The following is a 6,295-nucleotide window of genomic DNA, read 5'->3' as shown; positions in this document are numbered from 1 at the left end:
GCGTACGAATACGACTCTTAAAAATGGTAGCGTAAACTTTGGGTTGTTCGACGTGACGTTACCCCGCCCGGCCCTGCCCCCTCCCCCCGGCCTTGCGTCTCTCCGCACCGTCTCCACAGACGAGTTCGCGCAGGCGCTGTTCGTTTCTCACAATGCGATAATACCAGCTCAACTATTCAATGCCCCTTCAAGTTATATTTTACTTGTTTATTAATATTAATAATTTGTACCTAATCTCTATTCGTGACACCCTATTTGTAGTACTACATTTCTTACAAGTTTGATTCCTTAATTATTTATAACCACATTCTAATATTATTATATCTACAATTGTATTGTATAATTAATATTTGAATATAACTAAAGTAAGCGTGTAAACCGATAATTTCCTTTTTATCTCTACGCTACAATAAATAGTAAAATATATCCCATCAAAAACATCCTGTAAAAAATAGATCAACTTGGACATCGCATGATTAGATTGTTTAGTAGGCTGTAGGACACTATACAGTATCACACAGCACTACGGGCCTGCATCAATTGCATGGAGCGCAATAGATTAAACAATCTATTAATATAATAATTATGTATAAATTGTGTTTTCATGCGATGTCCAAGTCGATCTATTTATTTAAAACGTAAAAGATTTTTAATATTGATATGATAATAACTTACGTACTTAATAACTTGAGACAGAAGGTCCCCTAGGTAGGGACTGAATAAATTAACCGACTTGGTATAGCATGGATCTCATAAATTTTTACGGTATAAAAACTGAGTTGCGAGACTTGGTTTTTTACAGGATGTTTTTGATGGGATCTCACTTCTTTTTGTAGAGTCCTACTTTTCTCCCTTTTGGTACCTTTTACTACTATAAATATCAATAACGATTTATATAATAAACAAATAAAACTAACAATTAATAATAATATAATCATTATGTATACAGTATTACCACAGTATAGCAATATTGGGATATGTCATATTGCTATACTGTGGTACTATTACTATAAGTACTACTTGCCTTTCATGACTATCCAATATCCATACTAATATATTATTATTATAAAATATGCGAAAGTGTGTTTGTTTGTTTGTTTGATTGTCCTTCCTTCACCGCCTAGCGAAGCAACCAATCGACTTGATTTTTGACGTAGACTTAGTTGAAAGGATGAAAAGTAACATAGGCTACTCAAAAGTAGCCTATGTTTGTAGCCTATGTTACTCTTCCAAGACCAAAGTCTTGGAAAAACGGCAGGTTTCCAAAGGATGTTTACGCGAGCGAAGCCGCAGGCAAAAGCTAGTGCCTCATATATTATATAGATACCTATCTACAACTATTACTCTTTCGAATGTACGTACGGAAATATCGATGGTACCGTTACAATGATTCATAAATTGCAATTAATGTAACTTTGTAATCTTATAATACATGTATATGGAATTACAAAGTTATTCACGAAGTTAGAGAAAGAACAGTAATGACGAAATGTTTATTAGGTTTTCCCTTAACACTAATCACTAGCTAGATATCTCTCTACCGACGATAAACCGGAGATATTGATGGTACGGGTACAATGATTCATAAACCGCAAATGTAACTTTGTAATCCTATACATTTATATGGGATTACAAAGTTATTTACGAAGTTAGTGTATCTGGAAAACTAGACAGAAATTTTGAAATATCTGAATTTTCCCTTGATTTAGACACTAAACACTAATTATATTCTAAATTTGTAGGTTCTATGTCTGCTAGAAGTGCCTTAGACTTTTGGTGATCGGTCAGTCAGTCCGTCAGTCAGTACAGTGACAAAATTAAGAAACTTTAACAAGTTACAGACCCTAAACTACTGGTGCAAATTGAATAAAATTTTAAATATACCGTATTATACAATGCTTGCTTAGCAACTGAAAATTCAGGCTTGTTGGTTTATCCACAATGAAGTTATAGGGGGTCAAAAAGAGCCTGAATTGGTTCGAGAAAAGTATGGTACGGCCGTGCCGCTTTTTTGCTCGACCAGGCGGGGGCACTGCCGTGCCCCCAGATTATATTATACAAATATTCTCTGCTTATTGCATTGTCAAACGCTGTCTAGACATTTTTTGTTCAACTTTGTTATTCTTCGAATTTACCGTAATTAGGGGAGATTTGTTTTACCTGCTCCCGACCGTAGGTACAAGCTTTTGCTCTTGGTCTAACTCGGTAGAGCTCGTTCAAACCTTTAAGTCTACGTCACATAATTCTTATCTATGTATCGCACATATTTAGGTAGGCATAATATCTATATAATATCGTAACAACAGAGTTTGCTTTCTAATAATAACCCAGATTGGGTGAGTCAGCCCTTGCATTTTTTAACTGACTCCAAAAATGGAGGGGATACATCATCATTCATCACCCTCGGGTATTTTTATTGTTGTATGAGCTGGTTTTCTAGTGGCTCGAAATATTTTATTATATTAGGTACCTATTTGAGATTGTTGTAATTCATATTGTGTCTTAAGCAGTTTAATTTTATTACCTTCAAAATTACTACAAAAATGTATTACTTATTAGCAAGTAGGTATGACTTAGCAGTTTGCTCTCAATAAAAATCTATATATATAAAACTCAAAGGTGACTGACTGATTGACATAGTGATATATTAACGCACAGCCCAAACCACTGGACGAATCGGGCTGAAATTTGGCATACAGGTAGATGTTATGACGTAGGCATCTGCTAAGAAAGGATTTTGATAAATTCCAACCCCAAGGGGTTCAAATAGGGTATGAAAGTTTGTATATAATAATACTTCTTAACGCGAGCGAAGCCGCGGGCAAAAGCTCGTTATATATATGTAGGTACGGCATTATTATATCAGAGGAAAGTGGAAACGTTGGAAACTAGAATAAATACCTAGATATTTGATATTTCTATGCCGGAATTAAATTAATTATATACCAAAATCTCAAATAAATTTGCATAAATTGAGTGCCAGATACTAATATTTGCTTATAGCGCGAGTGAAAGTAGTATTATGTTACCAGTTACTCAATACAAAAATATTAATTTACAAAATAACCATCGAATGCTAATCATTGTACAACAAGGAAGCGGTATACAAACGAGGGTAGGGTAGGTTGTCTCACATTGAATCAGGTAAATTTCAAAGTCTCGTAGAATGCTTGTTTCTAAATTAATTCCCCGATTTTTTTTTAAATATAGTTTGAAAATTTATTTAACTTCAATAAGGCCAACAATTTTATTTAAAATTCTGTTTGGTTTTAGCAATAAAAAATAAATTATAAAAAATTAGATTTGGTTAAATGTGTCCTTCGGGAGGTACACATTTAACCGGGGTATTTTCCACATTGAACCGCCTTATAAATCATTTACATTTAGACTAATTTGTATTTAAATTGCTTTGTAATGTAATAAAAAGCTAAATATCGATAGTATTATATTTATTATTTTACCATAAAACTAAAGTTTACAACGTCACTCTTCATTTGTACTTGAGCAACATGATTTTTATCACAAAATAATTAATAAAAGCTCTAAATCTTATAACCTAGACCTACTTTAAGCATAACAAAACATTTTTCTTAAACTTTGGTTCAATTATTAGACCATTTTTTCTCGCTGCCAACTATAAGGGATAGTTATGTTATTTACCATCGCCATTTGGTACGCTACTTTACGACAGTCTTTTGGGGTCAGTCCATAAAATATTAAAGTGCATTCTAAAATGTACTGTTTATAAACATCTTCTTGTTCGCTGGTAAAAATGAGATGATTGTCATAATTCGGTAGCAATCTCTTCCTAGCAAGGTCCTCTACGTTGACGTGCAAGTATTTTTCTACGTAACGTCGTAAAGTTGGGAACGCAATGTCATAAGTTTTCTAATACTTTCGCCTGATCTATGCAATTATTGGCAGCTGAATGTCCACCTCTTTTTCTAACTAACACCTTATTTCGCGCCATACTGTAACAAAATAAATAATTATGGTATTAGTACACATTTAACCTGTGGGGTGGTGCACATTGCGCCATGGTTCAATGTGTACCACCTACAAGTGGCTCATTGTGGGACAGACCACGTTTTGGCAACTAATCTCAAAATTTTACCCAGAAAATAATCTCGCACAGTAACGAATTAAGGTGCATTTTCAAGCTGGATAACTACAGTATACAGTATTAATATAAAGAGACCAATATCATTGATTGTAAAAAAGTGAAAAAAGAAAGAAATTTGTAAAAAATACTTACTTTTCGAGTTCATTTTCGTAAAAATGCTCCTCACACAACCTCTTCGCGCGCTGGCGCCACGCAAACTAGTGGACAGACAGAGATAGTAAATACCTCTCTTTCAGCCATTTTTGCAGAAATTGGCAACGTCGCATTTTGGAAATAAAATGGTGGTTAAATGTAGCTGCCTGGTTCAATGTGAGACATCCGACCCTAAATTAAAATCTCGTTCGTCTTTACTTAGCCCTATAAACTGCTCTACATTTCCTTACTGTTAGGAGGCCGCTGAATCATGACATTTTTAGGTTGATACACCAAAAAACTGATGTAATCTAACTAACCTTTCTTAATTAAAATTATTTGGATGCAAAGAAAACTAAAATATTCATTGACATTTTTTGTGTCCTCAAAGGACTATAAAAGTTTACAAAATTGACTTCCGTAGTTTTGCTGACTGTATCAGCTTTCTTAAGAAAACCACTTGGCGTCAGCAAATAGTTTCCTTGCTCCTTATAATTTTATCATCATATTAATCTGATGATACTATCTCTAAAAAAAAAACTGAAGATGTAACACTCTGAACTATAGCAAGATCAAATTCTTTGCAAATTATCGCGGAATTAAAAAGCAGATATTCGGTGAACAACACGCATTCAGAACATTATAAAAATAGCAGTATGTTACTCAAGGTAATCGACGTATTAATCTATTTTCAGTCGGAATACGTACGCCGCATGTGATGTAGAACATTAACATTTTCACTTGTACCTCCACAAAGAATGTCTACTCTGGATTTAGAAGATAAAAGTTGGACGAGAAAATGGATTCTATAAAGAGATGGCTCACAGTCACTTGCGTCACACTAACTCTATCAAGACGAACTTTTCGGACGTATCAGATAAGGACAAAATATTGTACTATCAGAGAAGTTGATTCCTAGGCAGATGGGGGACCTACGTAGTTTGGTCGCTTTACGTCAAACCCAGCCGACAGATCACGATTAACATTGAATTGACATGATCCGACCAAATGACGATGGTCTGTCAACTGCCTAGGAAACTAGGAATCAATTTCTTCGATGGTACAACTACAACGTCTGTTTACAGTGTGGATCTTTTTAGTAGTAAAGGGGTGCTAAGATTTTCCTCTTATGCTAAATTTTGTAGAGCCTCCGCATAATTATTATAAGTTTTTCGAAAATCGCTCCACAAACGACTGAGTAATCGTTGAACAGACAAAAAATATATACAGACGAACATGTAACCTCCTCCTTTTTAAAAGCCGGTTAAAAATATCAACTTATCGCAAAAACAAAGAGTTTTTATTTATAACGATAGGGTTCCATAAACTACGTTAAACTAAAACGTTTATTACATTGTAAAGCCTCATTTTTGTCGGGTGCGTACCGTACGTGAAATTCTTGTCACATTGTGTAACGAGCGTACGGCGTACGGTGCTAGTGCCTTGAACTTTTGAAACCTTCCGTCAGTGTCGAATCTGGGTTAGAGCGGGCGACCGCGGTCTGACGGTGGGGACTGGGGACCGGCTCGACCCAAGGGGTCACTGGGGGCACGAGCACTTTAGCAAACATCAATTAGGCTTTAAAATTTTTGCCAACTGTGATCGAGTTGAAGGTCATCTCGGCTTGCATCTTCCAAAAATGCTACTCGTTTCCCCCTTATTTTATAAAAAAAAGATCTAAATCGTTTGAGAGGTGCAATGAAACGGATAGAACGCAATGCAACGTGGCTTTACCCAAAACGGACAACGTACATAATCATGTATACCTACCTTCTAAAAAATAATATGTAACAATAAATTGTGTTTGAGCCCTATACCAGAGCCCATACTTTTTTGCCCATCATCATTTGAATGTCCTTATTTTCTCACAGGTCTTTTTTTATCAAGGCTTTATAATTGCACAGAACTACATTTTTTTACTTCTACAAGTGTCAAGTTGCTAATAAGGCTGGTTTACACGTATTAAGTAGATAAGTAGTCAACTTTTTAACTTTAAATGACTGTCATAACTAAATTTGAATTTGCTACTTGCAATAAATT

Source organism: Aricia agestis, chromosome 1 (genome assembly GCF_905147365.1).
Source record: "Aricia agestis chromosome 1, ilAriAges1.1, whole genome shotgun sequence".
Lineage (NCBI taxonomy): Eukaryota > Metazoa > Arthropoda > Insecta > Lepidoptera > Lycaenidae > Aricia > Aricia agestis.
This window is presented reverse-complemented; position numbering follows the sequence as displayed.